General features: G+C 42.4%; 1 long non-coding RNA gene across 1 annotated transcript; it reads right to left on the minus strand.

Annotated features, from left to right (window-relative positions):
* Positions 1 to 4,595: 4,595 nt before the first annotated feature.
* Positions 4,596 to 11,307, minus strand: LOC132541186 (uncharacterized). The gene is made up of 3 exons (XR_009552357.1): positions 11,235 to 11,307; positions 8,213 to 8,326; positions 4,596 to 4,759 (listed from the first exon to the last, which is right to left on the minus strand). It is a non-coding gene; the product is annotated as an uncharacterized LOC132541186 (long non-coding RNA).
* Between the last annotated feature and the right edge of the window lie 3,716 nt (positions 11,308 to 15,023).

Below are 15,023 nucleotides of genomic sequence, written 5' to 3' on the forward strand. Positions count from 1 at the left end.
CTCACCAAGAAGGAAATAGTAGGGTAGAAAACAGGATGTGACGTAGAGAGGGTGGAGCAAAAAGAGAGTGCAAACCAGTGGGGATTAAATGGTTGAAAACAAGGTGTGACTAGGAGAGGGGGCAGAGCAAAAAGAGAGTGCGAACCAGTGGGATTAAACCAATGCCCTGCAGGCAGGGCGATTCTCAGGTAAAGCAGTGATTATGTAAATAGACCACAGCATTAAGCAATGCAACAGAAAGGGGTCTTAGAAGCAGAAATAGAAGCAGACCAACATGTCCTCAATAAATAAATAAATATGATTTTTAAAATGTTTTGAGTTTTGTGTTAAAGCTCCAGCACCATCTAGAGCACTGGGACTCCACCAAAGTAAAGCCCAGAGATGATAAGAATGCTTTGGTGTCTCTGTCCTCTTCCTCCCCTCTCTCTCTTCCTCTTTCTTCTCTCTCTTCCTCAGTCTCTCGGATTATACAGAATCATAAAATCAAGCTGGGGAGCTACTCAGAAATCTGGCATGTACATGAGGGCTTCAGTTCACCCCTCAGCATGGCATAAAAACATTGAGAGTCCTAAAACAGATGACATCAAGAGAAAGACGCACTTGTCTGTCTTATCGTGAAACTTGTAAACATTCATTTTAAAAGTCATCTAGGACCTCTGAATGTAGTCCTAAGGGAAAATAACAATTTTTAAGGGACCTGGTGGTGGTGCACCCGGTTAAGTGCACATGGTACTAAGTGCAAGGACCCGAGCAGGGATCCAGGGTCCAGCCCCCAACCTGCAGCAAGGATGCTTCCTAAGTGGTGAAACGGATCTGCAGGTGTCTTTTTCTCTCTCTCTCTCTCTCTTTATCTGCCCTCCTCTCTCAACTTTTCTTTGTCCTAGCCAATAAAATGGGGGAAAAAAATGGCCACCAGAAGTAGTGTGTTCAGAGTGCTGGCAACAAGCCCCAACAATAACCCTAATGGAAAATAAATTTTTTTTAATTATTACAAAAAGATATCTGAAAAAGTAAGGCCAGCATCTATGATATTTAACCAAGAATGTTCCCTCCTTCCCCTTCCAACCAAAAGGTGCCACTCACTGCAGTTCAGTCATCTATCAAAACGGGGCTCTGCCAGTCCAGTTTCTAGCGATAGGACCTGGCTCTTAGAGGAGACTAACTAGCACTTTTCAACCTGTCCACAACACACGAATGTTTCAAGAAACACTGAAGGCGCGTGGTCAGCAAGTGGAGGCTCCTTTTTCTACCCAGTCCCATGTTTGTAATAGAATCCCTGTATTTGTGTAAGGTCCAGAGATAATGGGGTCCTGACTGTGCTTATCCAGTTCATAAGATAAGAGAAGTTAATCAGAGGACCTAATGCCACCGGCTCCCTTTCACTGTAGGATCCTCCCCCACTGAGCCCTCCACATCGGCGGTGCCCCTGAGAGGATGGCTTCCCACCGTCCCTATCCTTAGTTCTAGAGAACTGGTTCAGAGACTTTTGCTGGCGGCTAGAGGCAGGCCTAGTATCTTCCCAAATAAACTGACAGCATGTGCACATTGTCAAGATATTCAAACTCAGGGGAGTCGGGCGGTGGCACAGCTGGTTAAGCACAGGTGGTGCAAATCACAAGGACGAAGACAGGATCCTGGTTCGAGCCCCCGGCTCCCCACCTGCAAGGAAGTTGCTTCACAGGTGGTGAAGCAGGTCTGCAGGTGTCTGTCTTTCTCTCTGCTCTCTGTCTTCCCCTCCTCTCTCCATTTCTCTCTGTCTTATCCAACAACAATGACAGCAATAACAACAACAATGACAACGATAAACAACCAGGGCAACAAGAGGGAAAAAATAAAAATTAAAATTTCTTTTTTAAAAATAAAAAAGATATTCAAACTCAGTCTGGGCAGACAGTGGTTCTACAAACGACGTTCATGCCTGAGTTTCCAAACCCCCCAGCACTGCCAGAAGCCAGAGCTGAGCAGGGCTCTGGTTGCTCTCTGTGTGTATCTCTGTCATTAAAAATAAATAAATTTAAAAAATGATTAAGAAGTTGGGTGGTAGCACAGCGGGTTAAGTGCACGTGGCGCAAAGCGCAAGGACCGGCGTAAAGATCCGGGTTCCAGCCCCCGGCTCCCCACCTGCAGGGGAGTCGCTTCACAGGCGGTAAAGCAGGTCTGCAGGTGTCTGTCTTTCTCTCCCCCTCTCTGTCTTCCCCTCCTCTCTCCATTTATCTCTGTCCTATCCAAAAAGAATGACATCAACAACAACAATAATAACCACAACAATAAAAAGGGCAATAAAAGGGAAAATAAATAAATATTTTTAAAAAGGTTGATTAAGAAAGGATATTCAATCTCTGGGATACTCTTTTTACTTTTACTACTACTACTACTACTAAATAGAGACAGCCAGAAATTGAGAGAGAAGGGGGTGAAAGAGGAGAGAGACAGAGACACACCTGCAGCCCTGCTTCACCACTCACAAAGTTTTCCCCCTGCAGGTGGGGACCAGAGGGTCTTGAACCTGGGTCCTTGAGCTCTGTAATGTGTCCACTCAACCAGGTGTGCCACCACCCAGTCCCACTAGGCCACTCTTAGGAAGTACAGTGGTTGGGGCGGGTGGTGGTGCACCTGGCTGAGCACACGTTACAGGGTCTCTCTCCCTCTATCTCTGTCTGTCTCTATACAACAAATAAATATAATAAAAATTTAAAAAGAGGCATAGAGGTTGTAGGTTTGCTCGTACTGACTTTCTGCTCAAGATATACCTCGCCCGACATTTTCTGTAATTAAAAAAATTCTTTACACATGTTAAGCTCCCTATTATTACTATTATTTTAAACAGACAAAAGTGATTTAGTTTTAGTCATCTATAGACCCTTTTTAGGACTCTTCATTTTCTTTTCTTTTTTTTTTTTAGATTCTTCATTTCTTTCTGTAGTGCTGTATTTCTGTCCAGGATTCATCTGCCTTCAGCCTAAAAAACTTCCTTTTAGAACTTGCCCAATAATTAAAATTTTTGCCAGAAAATGTTTGTTTTACCTTTGTGTGTAAAAACTTTCTAGTGTGTATGAACTCCCAGTGACTGTGAATAAGTACAATGAATGAGCGTCATTGTTAAAATGTCACCTGCAGAGAATCGTGCAGGTAGCGCAACGGGTTAAGCGCAAGTGGTGTGAAGCCCAAGGACCAGCGTAAGCATCCTGGCTCCAGCCCCCGGCTCCCCACCTGCAGGGGAGTCTCTTCACAAGCGGTGAAGCAGGTCTGCAGGTGTTTATCTTTCTCTCCCCCTCTCTATCTTCTCTTCCTCTCTCCATTTCTCTCTGTCCTATCTACGACATCAATAACAACAATAATTACAACAACAATGAAAAACAAGGGCAAAAGAAAGAGAAAATAATTTTTTTTAAAAAATGTCATCCGCTCACATTTTTTTGAAACTCCAATAGTGATGAATAGGATTTGTCAGGGAAGTGACATTCTCACAAGGCAAGATACTGTTTCTATGACATCATTAACCATTTTCCCTCTCAATACTCAGGTTTTCCTAGCTATTTTGTTTTGGATGAAAAAGTCAGAAGGCTCCTTTTAGAAAATAAACAGCCTAGGGCCAGGTGGTGGCACACCTGGTTAAGCGCACACATTACAATTCACAAGGACCAGGTTCAAGCCCCCAGTTCCCACCTGCAGGGGAAAAGCTTCACGAGTGGTGAAGCAGGGCTGCAGGTATCTGTCTCTCTCCCTCTCTGTCTCCCCCTCCCTTCTCAATTCTTCTCTGTCTCTACCCAGTAATAAATAAAATAAACTAAAATAAAAACAGCCCAACCTTCTGTGGCAGCATAGTATATCGCTTTACTGTCTGATCCACAAGAAAAAAAAAAAACTGCTCTCAATTAACCATTAATTACTTGAATACAGACTGCATTATGTGGAAAAATGTATTGCTTTCATCTTAATTTAAAAGATAACATCTGAAGGTTCATACTGGCAAGAAGATACATTTCATAAATGCATTTATATCGTTATTCTCCTTCAGGGATTTAGAAAACAGATGCATTTTCCTGTGGTTCTTCAGGGCTTAGAACAGTGAAAAAGGTGCAAAGTGAGAAAGATGGGGATTTCTCCTTGAGGCTTTAAACTTTATGCTCTCATCGGAGGGACTTTTGATTATTAAATGCTTATCTACATATGTTCAAGTAAAGTCTAGAAGAGAATCTTACTGGGCAGTAATAAAGTTCATTATACATGTGTGCTCTTTGTGTTGTATTTGCTATAAATACATTAAAGTGCTTGAGTTTGTGTACTAAATTAGATAAAATAGAAAAGATTTGTCACAGGGACAGAGTGCATGACCAATGAAATCAGGATCGGCTATAAGAAGGAATGTTTATAAATGTTGGGGAGAGTTGCCTCAATATTTTTATAATTTTATGTGCATTATTTTTCACGTCTTAAAGCTGCCCAAGTATAGAAAAATACAGAACTTCAATAACGGTTACCAGCCTGATTTGCTTTTATTACCTTTCTGTTCAAGACCCTTGTTCCCCCTTGTAGCATGTCAAATCGCCCCCAAAACCATATTATACAGCAGAGAAATGTTGTTCACACTTCACTGGCTATTGATTTACTTTATTTATTGGCACAAAATCAGCTTGAAATAAACATTTTGTCCCCATTTCCACTACTGTACGCGGCAAACTTCACTGTGAGGTGGGTGAGTCCACATGTACGGGGTCACGATTCGACACGGCTTCCTCATCAATGTGTGGAGAATTCTCTAATGAAGAATACGTCGCACATTTCCACAAACAAATTAACCGGGGTGAGACTGAAACTAATGATTATATTTATCTAATGTAATTTCACATCTGTTACTAGGGGTAGTAATTTTTTTCTCTTTCATCCATGATGTCCTCAAAATTACAACTTAGCTTTTCAGATACAGTTTAGGATATCAGTTTAACTAGAAAATACACTATTTTGTGGAATTTTGTTTTTTAATGTCAGCAGCCTTGCTAAATGTGGCTCTGTTTTTTTGTTTTTTTAATTTGGGGTTTCAGGTACTTCTTGTCCATTGACTCTGTCAAGTACTCTTAAGTATTGCCTGAGGATTAACTTGACATAGTTTAGGGATCAGTTCCACCAATCAATCTTATAAAGGTGAAAATAACCCCAGTTTACCATAGTTAGGTCATCTTTAATTTTATTTGTACTTATCATAATATATTTATATGGATCTAAAAGGTGCAGTTATTTTAAAAGTAGAAGCAGTTCTCAACTGTAGGGGGGGGAGTTAAATTTTATGGGCTGGAGAGTGAGCACAATGGTTATGCAAAAAGACTTTAGTGCCTGAGGCTCCAATGCCCCAGGTTCAGTCCCCAGCACCACCATGAACCAGAGTGGACCAGTGTTCTGATAACAAACAAGTAGGGGAAAAAATAATAAAAGTGGGGCTAAACCCCTGGTCCCCACCTGTAGGGGAAAAGCTTGAGTGGTGAAGCAAGGCTGCAGGTGTCTCTCTGTCTCTTTCCCTCTCTCTTCCTCTCCCCTCTCAATTTATCTCTGTCCCTATCCAATAATAAATTAAAACGTTTTTCTCTATTAAAAAGGTGTTTACAATAAGTAATAAGAAAGAATTATGTAGGACAGAAACAAATGAAGAAGAAATGCATGCTCAAGGTTACTCAACACAGAATTATTATAAGAAATAACCAGGGGGATGGTCCGGGAGGTGGCGCAGTGGTAAAGCTTTGGACTCTCAAGCATCAGGTCCTGAGTTCAATCCCCAGCAGCACATGTGCCAGAGTGATGTCTGGTTCTTTCTCTCTCCTCCTACCGTTCTTATAAATAAATAAAATCTTTAAAAAAAAAAGAAAAGAAAAGAAAGAAAAGAAAAGAAATAACCAGGGGTCCTGGTGGTAGCACACCTGGTTGAAGAAGATACATAAATACAATTAACTGAGGGGCTAGGTTATATCAGTGGCAAAGCACACTATTCAAGGAAGTTATCTTGCAGGGCCAAGATTGTTTTAAGAGACAGGATTCCTTAGAAAGTGGTGAGCTTCAGTCTCTTGGAGATGGCTAGACTAAGATTAAATGATTATATAGTCTATAATCTCTGCAGATAATTTAACCACCAGTAGTAATACTAGCCAGGTAGTAACTTTCCTTCCAATCCTGATATATCCTGACAATAGAATTTAGTATTTCTGGGTCAGATTGATGTGGTAAACAGGGTTTTTTTTTGTTTGTTTTGTTTTGTTTTTTGCCTCCAGGGTTATTGCTGGGACTCTGTATCTACACTACAAATCCACTGTTCCTGGAGGCCATTTTTCTATTTTTTTGGATAGGACAGAGAGAAATTAAGAGGGGGATGAAAGATAGGGAAGGAGGGAGAAAGACACTGGGAGACCTGCTTCACCTCCTGTGAAGCAACCCCCCCTGCCCTGCAGGTGGGGAGCCCAGGGCTGGAACCCAGATCCTTGCTTGGGTCCTGGCACTTTGTACTATGTGAGCTTAATCTGGTGCACCACTGCCTAGCCCCTCAGTTAATTGTATTTATATATCTTCTTCAAGTTTGGGAGCTACTTTCTGCCCTAATATACCTTTTTAGTTCTGTTCTCAACTCTGACACCATCTTCCCAGACAATATTCTTACTCTGCCTCCATATTAACGATCAGGCTCAAGCAAAAATTACTAAAGTCATGGGCCCTTAGGAACATAGTTAAAACAGACTTCCTGGCTTCTTTCTATCCTAAGGTCCTGTTCTCAGCTGCTCTTTTCCTACTTCCCGGTTCCTGTTTATTAAATATTTTGTCCTGATTCCTATCTTAACTATCTTCCACCCACCAAGTTGCAGATGTTACTATGATGCCATTCTTACCTCCCTGGGCAGACGACCTCACCAAGGTATCCTGGAGCCTCCCCTCCCCAGAGCCCTGCCCCACTAGGGACAGACAGACACAGGCTGGGGGTGTGGATCCACCTGCCAACACCCATGTCCAGCGGAGAAGCAATGACAGAAGCCAGACCTCCCACCTTCTGCATCTCAAAAAGAAAAAAGAACTTTGATCCATACTTTCAGAGGGGGAGAAATGTTAGGGAAAGATGACTAGGGAGCTCTGAAACCCAATTCCATCAGGACCCAGAGAAAAAAAGAGGAAAAAAGGAAAGAAGTAATAGGTGTAGTAATAAGTGTAGTAATAGGTGTAGTAATAGGTGTAGTAATAGGTGTAGTAATAGGTGTAGTAATAGGTGTAGTAATAGGTGTAGTAATAGGTGTAGTAATAGGTGTAGTAATAGGTGTAGGTGTGACTTAGAAAGGAAGAGAGGGCAGGGCCAAAGGAAAAAATGGGCAAAACCATATAGAAATAGACAGATCGTTACGAAGATAATACTCAGCCCGCATCTGTGACCTGGGGAGAATTGATGCAGTTTCTAACGGAGGAAATGTGGGCACAGAGCGGCAGTGGTGTGGAGTTGCTCCCCTGGTATCTTGTAATTTTGTAAACTGATATGAAATCATTAACAAAGATAAAATAAGGTAATTTAGTATTGCTACAATGAAGAACTCAAAATTCATTTGAAAATATTTTTTTATATTTTTATTTATGTATTTATTTTCCCTTTTGTTGCTCTTGTTGTTTTTTTATTGCTGTAGTTATTATTGTTGTTGTTAATGCTGTTGTTGTTGTTGGATAGGACAGAGAGAAATGGAGAGAGGAGGGGAAGACAGAGAGGGGGAGAGAAAGACAGACACCTGCAGACCTGCTTCACCACCTGTGAAGCGACTCCCCTTGCGTTTTGCGCCACCTGAGCTTAACCCGCTGCAAAGTATTTTTTACATATAATAGCTTCAGTGCTTTGTGGTAATTAGACAAGAAGTTCTTATCAATAAGATTTTTTTACCTTTATATTATAAATAATTTAACTACTCCTTTACTTTTTGGTGTCTAAACTCCAAGTCAATATTCTGGTTTTTGTTTTTCAATTACCATCTCATAATATTTATTCAACAAATATTTGCCATATAAGAAATGCCAGGCATCATACACTCAAGGAAACAGATAAATTAATCAATATACACGTATTAAAAGACAACAGTCCTTTGCCTGAGTCTCCGCCCCCATTAGTCTCATGGTTTCAGACTATACCTTCACTCCGGGTCAAACTCGCCTGTAATAGACCCAACAAACTCTCCGATTTTCCCCTCCCCCTCACCTCAATTACCTGAGTGGTGCAGGGGTAACATGTCCAGCTGCTGCTTCTCCCCGCTCTTAACCCCAAGTCCAAGTATCCATGAGGCAGTAGAAACTTAGGGACAGGAGGTAGGAGACTGTCTGTCTAGAGGAAATAACAGAATTACCATACAGAAAAAAGACAGGACACTTAGAGGAAGATTTTACACAGTAAATATGGATTCTGAGGATTTCAAAACTGATCAATAAAGACAGAGATTTAAAAAAAGAAAATAGGGTAGGCACCAAAGTAAAAACCCTGTGGTGAGGGGGAGACATGCAGCTTCCTGGGCCAGTGGGGGGTGGGAGTGGGTGGGAAGGATGGGTCCCAGTCCTTTGGTGGTGGGAATGGTGTTTATGTACACTCCTAGCAAAATGTAGACATATAAATCAGTAGTTAATTAATATGAGAGGGGGAAATCAATTGTATGTCTCAAAGTTTCTCAAAAGACAAACTGAATCTTTTTAATATATTGGCTGTGTATTTGATATGCGGACTCTCTCAAAAGCCTAGACCAAGTATATCAGAAGCATCCAATAGCACAGCTATATACAAGATACTGGGTACTGTACAGCAAACCATAACAAAGGGACTTTTCAAAGTTAACCCAATTAACAAATAATGTGATGATAACATTAACTATCGATTGTCTTTTTGAACCCTAAGACAGCAGGAACCTCACATCTCCACTATAGAGCCCCTACTTCCCCCAGTCCTGGAACCCTTGGATAGGGCCCACTTTCCCGTATGCATCTCCCAATCCAAACCAAATAATATTGCATCCGCCGATCACAACCTAACCAACGCAACGATTGCTACCTCAACATGCTTCACCTCAGACTGTATCCAGAGACTTCACGTGTGGAATGACAACCCTTCAGCTTCATTACTCGGGTGAGACCTTTCCTTTTATAAAACACTCTAATTTCATCTCAGGTAGTTCACTTTCTAACAAAGTCCCATAACCTAGATATACACTAGTTTCTGTGAGAGAGAGCTTATGTGCACATGTATCCATAAACTACTGCAAAATATATACCTGAAAGCAGAAGTACACTAGAGTTTGCAGTGAGTACCTCCCTAACACTTCCTCTCCACTATTCCAAGCTTGGGATCCATGATTGCTCAACAAATTGTTTGGCTTCATATGTTGACTTTCTTTTCAATCACCAGGTTCCAGATGCCACCAGGGTACTGGCCAGGCTTCCCTGGATTGAAGACCCCACCAATGTGTCCTGGAGCTCAGCTTCCCCAGAGACCCACCCTACTAGGGAAAGAGAGAGGCAGACTGGGAGTATGGACCGACCAGTCAACGCCCATGTTCAGCGGGGAAGCAATGACAGAAGCCAGACCTTCTACCTTCTGCATCCCACAATGACCCTGGGTCCATACTCCCAGAGGGATGGAGAATGGGAAAGCTATCAGGGGAGGGGGTGGGATATGGAGATTGGGCGGTGGGAATTGTGTGGAATTGTACCCCTCCTACCCTATGGTTTTGTTCATTAATCCTTTCTTAAATAAAAAATTAAAAAAAAAAAAAAAGAAAATAGGGACCGGGTGGTGGCACACCTGGTTGAACGCATATGTTACAGCGCTCAAGGACCCGGGTTCGGGCCTCTGGTCTCCACCTGCAGAGGGAAAGTTTTGCAATTGGTGAAGCAGGGCTGCAGGTGTCTCTCTGTCTCCCTGTCTCCCCTACCCTCTTGACTTCTGGCTGTCTCCATTCAATAAATAAAGATAATAAAAAAAAAATTAAAAAGAAAGAAAATAGGGAGCCGGGCGGCAGTGTGGCGGGTTAAGTGGCACTTAGTGCAAAGCACAAGGACCGGCGTAAGGATCCCGGTTCGAGCCCCCGGCTCCCCACCTGCAGGGGAGTCGCTTCACAGGCGGTGAAGCAGGTCTGCAGGTGTCTGTCTTTCTCTCCCCCTCTGTCTTCCCCTCCTCTCTCCATTTCTCTCTGTCCTATCCAACAATGACAACAACAACAACTACAACAGCAATAAAAAAAAGGGCAACAAAAGGGAAAATAAATAAATTTATTTTTTTTAAAAAAGAAAATATATACAAAGAACTGAATGGTTTTGAAGGTAGAGGACTAATTTAAAACCAGGATATGGGTAAATGGCTGAAGTGATAGTGGAGTTCAAGATCTTGCCAAAGAAATATCAACAATGCAGATGGTGGCTGTGTGTACATTGTTCTTGGCACCCAGACTTCAAGAGAATCTGAAAACTGTTGATTAGGCCAGAAAAGCTGCTATTTGCCTACAGGATACTCATGGAATGAGGGGTTATTAAGTTACCTTTTGTTGTTTTTTCTTATTGGAAAAAATATTCAACTATAAAAATAGACTATACCAGCCATCTAAAGTATAATAGTAATAATAATAATAATAATCTCTCTGTTCCCCATAAATGAAGAATGTTTTTTTTTTCCTTCTCTTCCAACTCTTGGAATATCTCTTAACAACTAACACAGGTTAATCTGAGGAGGCAGACTCAGTCAGTATGGTTTCTTTATATTGTAGAATGTCCTTATGCAAACATTCTAATCCCAATTCCTTTTGCATGGTTTATGGCTATATTTTATTAATGTTTTGATTTTTATTTATAAAAAGGAAACACTGACAAAAACCATAGGATAAGCGGGGTACAACTCCACACAATTCCCACCACCAGATCTCCGTATCCCATCCCCTCCCCTGATAGCTTTCCTATTCTTTATCCCTCTGGGAGTATGGACCCAGGGTCTAACCCCAATTCTAACTTGCCTTCTAATGAATGCTTAAATTCCCTTAACCGATTAAAACAAAGACATTCTTTCTATACCAAAATTAAAGGGTCTTAAGTGTATAGGTGAGCCTGCCTCTTTATGTTCATTCTGTCAAAACAAAGGACACCAGCAGCTTCCTGTTTTGAAAAGGGGAAGGAATCTGAAAGAGAAGGTCCCAGGACTCAATAAGTTTCAGGAGAGAGAAGAGAGCGCAAGGTCCTCCCCCCAAAACCTTACATACTTCACCAGTTTCCTCTGCACTTGAACAATTTCCCTGCATTCATACATAAAAACACAGAGGATGGAGAGAGAGCCTTCCTAGTCAACTGTGCCTGTGCTCCCCTGAGCAGTCACAGGCTGCTCATCCTCCTCACCCTCGCACGTGGTCACAAACAGCAGGCATCGCCTTGGCGACTGCATCTGTCTGCTGGCCCTGCCCTGCCCTCACACTAAGTAGCTGTCTGGTCACCTTACTAGTTATTCAAGGAACTTGAACTGAGGCCCATCAATCCCGCCAAAATGTACTGAAGGCTTCCTACACGAGAAGAGGCCTAGACTGACTATATCTAACTTAGTTTAGTTAAGTATATGATATAACCAGGGGGCCAGGTGGTAGCACACCTGGTTAAGTGCACACACACCACAGTGCGCAAGGACCCGGGTTCAAGCCCCTGGTCCCCACCTGCAGGGGGGAAGCTTCATGAGTGGTGAAGCAGGGCTGCAGGTGTCTCTCTGTCTCTTTTCCTCGCTATTTCCCCCTCCCTTCTCAATTTCTCTCTGTCTCTATCCAATAACAAATAAATAAATAATATGTTTTAAAAGTATATGATATAACCATACTTTATGATAGACAAAGCAAGGTAATAGTAGTCGCAAGGACAGAGATGAGGCCTCTTTGCACAGTCATATTTGTCTAGGAAAAGCTAAATTCTTGCACACCTCAAGCTTCTATTCCTACTATAGAAAAGAATTTCTGAGGGGCTGAGTGGTGGCACACCTAGTTGAGTGCACATGTTGCAATGCACAAGGATCCGGGTTCAAGTCCCTGTTCCCACCTGTAGGGGGAAAGCTTTGTGAGTGGAGAAGCAGGGCTGAAAGTGTCTCTCTCTCTCTCTCTCCCTCTCAATTTCTGACTGCCTCTATTGAAAAAATTTAAAAAGATAATTTTGGGGGTCAGGCAGTAGCACAGCGGGTTAAGTGTACATGGCGTGAAGTGCAAGGACCGGCACAAGGATCCAGGTTCGAGCCCCCAGCTCCCCACCTGCAGGGGAGTTGCTTCACAAGCAGTGAAGCAGGTCTGCAGGTGTCTATCTTTCTCTCCCTCACTCTGTCTTCCTCTCCTCTCTCCATTTCTCTCTGTCCTATCCAACAACAACGACATCAATAACAACAACAATAATAATAATAACCACAACATTGATAAAAAAAAAAAAAAGCAAGGGCAACAAAAGGAAAAAAAATAGCCTCCAGGAGCAGTGGATTTGTGAAGCCTCAGTTCTCACCTGGATGCTATCATAAACCTAGTAGGGACACTGTCACTGTCAACAACTTCTCAAAAACAATACTGACTTGACCCAGAATGAGATCTTTTCCTCCCACATTAAAACAAAGAGGAAAAAAAAAAAAAGACAGTACCTTTCAAAGAAGGCAGTCCCAGATCTCTGAACTACCACACACCAGCTAACCATATTGTTCTTACATTCCTAGAAATAATCTGCATCTGATCCCACTCACACACAGAAGCTGAGAAATGGAACAGAAGGACAAACACTAAGCAGAACATGGGGTTGGCGGATTGCACCAGAGTCAAGGACTCTGGGGGCAGGGGGAGGGCTCAGGTCCTGGATCATGATGGCGGAGGAGGTCCTGGGTGGGGGGTTAGAGTGTGATGTGGAAGACTGAGGAATGTGACACTTGTACCAACTACTACATTTTACTATCGACTGTACATCATTAATCTCCCCAATAAAGAAAAAGAATGAGAGAAAGGAAGGAAGGGAGAAAGAGAGAGAGAGAGAGAGGGAGAGGGAGAGGGAGAGGGAGAGGGAGAGAGGAAGGAAGGAAGGAAGGAAGGAAGGAAGGAAGGAAGGAAGGAAGGAAGGAAGGAAGGGAAGGGAAGAAATTTGCAAAAGGGAAAAACTTCAAAACTATGTATGCTCACAGAGGTCAAGTGATTAGTCCAGCATTAAAGTCAGGCTATGGCTGACCAGAGATTACAGATATGTTTTCCAAACCTGTTACACTTCTTCATGCTCTCCAAATTTAGCAAAGCAGAAACAAGGATTGTTCTGGAACAAAAAAAAAAAAAAAAGGAACAATTCTGTCTCCTTGAAAGCAACTTTCTCCTAATCTGTACCCAAAGCGATCCCTACCAGAAGCAGAAGGTCTGTTTTGCAATTTTGTGCATAAGGAGAAAATTCTCATCATAACTCTTGAAATTTGAAATGCCTCATGGCATACAACCAGTTCTCAGAGAAGCCACGAGGTTTAAAATGAAAATGAAGCTCTTCAGTCTTCCAACAGGGAAATCTAAGAAAGCTGGAGTCCTTGCAGGTATGCTCTCCTCCCTCAACTGTAGGAGACAAGCCAGGCACTGGAGTTGCTGAGAGTGGCACATTAACTCTGCCAAGACACAGGAGCACCACTCACTGAATTATCTTTCTGAAGACAGAATGTGGTCCCCAGTCCTTTGGAAAAGGTAATGAGCCTCCCATGAGTCACTAGTTTCCTCCAAGTATGCACTGTGATCACCACAGTGGTGATAAAAATATTATTTCATTTGTTGTCAAAAGTGATTTGGTTATTTTGTACCTTAACAGTCACAAAAGTCATTTAACATATATTTTTAAATTGGTAAGTATTCCTGTAAACAACAGATATAAGACGGGGGTGGGGGATAGTGATGTACTTGCTCACAGGACTTGCATGTGAGACGTCCCAGGTTCAATCATGCTTTGATGAATAGATTGATAGATAGATAGATAGATAGATAGATAAAATAGCAAGTGCAAAATAAACTAGAAGCTAAAGATAAATTTGACTTAATAAATACCTATTGAGAACCACTTATGGGGTTGGGCAGTGGCACACCTAGTTAAATGCAAATATTACCATGTACAAAGACCCAGGTTCAAGTCCCCAGTCCCCATCTGCCGGGGGAAAGCTTCACAAACAAAAAGTAGTGCTGCAGGTGTGTGTGTGTGTGTATGTGTGTGTGTGTGTGTCCCTCTCTCTCTCCCCCTTTCCTCTCAATTTCTCTCTGTCCTATCAAATTAAATAGAGTTAAAGAAAAACATGGGGGTCAGGCGGTAGCACAATGGACCGGAGAAAGGATCCTGTTTCGAGCCCCCAGACCCCCACCTGCAGGGGAGTCACTTCACAAATCGTGAAGCAGGTCTGCAGGTGTCTATCTTTCTCACCCCCTCTCTGTCTTCCCATCCTCTCTCCATTTCTCTCTGTCCCATCTAACAACGACATCAGTGGCAACAATAACAATAGCGACAACAACAGGGGCAACAAAAAGGGAAAAGATAGTCTCCAGGAACCGTGGATTTGTAGTGCGGGCACCGAGCCCCAGCAATAATCCTGGAGGCAAAAAGACAAACAAACAAACAAACAAACAAAAACCACATCTGTGCCAGCACAGAGTGTAAGCATTTGGATTCTCGGTAATAGCATAACAATCTTCCACTGTGAAGGGACCATTAGTCCAAATCCAGAAAGTGGTCCACCATGGCTTGTCCTGGTCATGTGAAATGTGAGTCTTGGTTAGTGACTTCACATGTAAGAGGATAGGAGAGAATCTGACAATGATGTGGATAAACATATCAAGTATACTTGATTGGTTTCACAATAAAGCCCACAAGGAAATGGCAAAACACTTCTTGGGAAGTGGAGAAGAAAATGGTAAAGGGCGACCTTCCGTCCTGAAAGACCAAGTTTCTTCAGGCAGCCTTGCCAAGGAAATCTATTCAAAATGGCCTCTCTCTCTGAGTTCCCACTGCATTGATACAGTAGGGGTGAGAGGACT

Source organism: Erinaceus europaeus, chromosome 11 (genome assembly GCF_950295315.1).
Source record: "Erinaceus europaeus chromosome 11, mEriEur2.1, whole genome shotgun sequence".
In the NCBI taxonomy this organism is placed as follows: Eukaryota; Metazoa; Chordata; class Mammalia; order Eulipotyphla; family Erinaceidae; genus Erinaceus; species Erinaceus europaeus.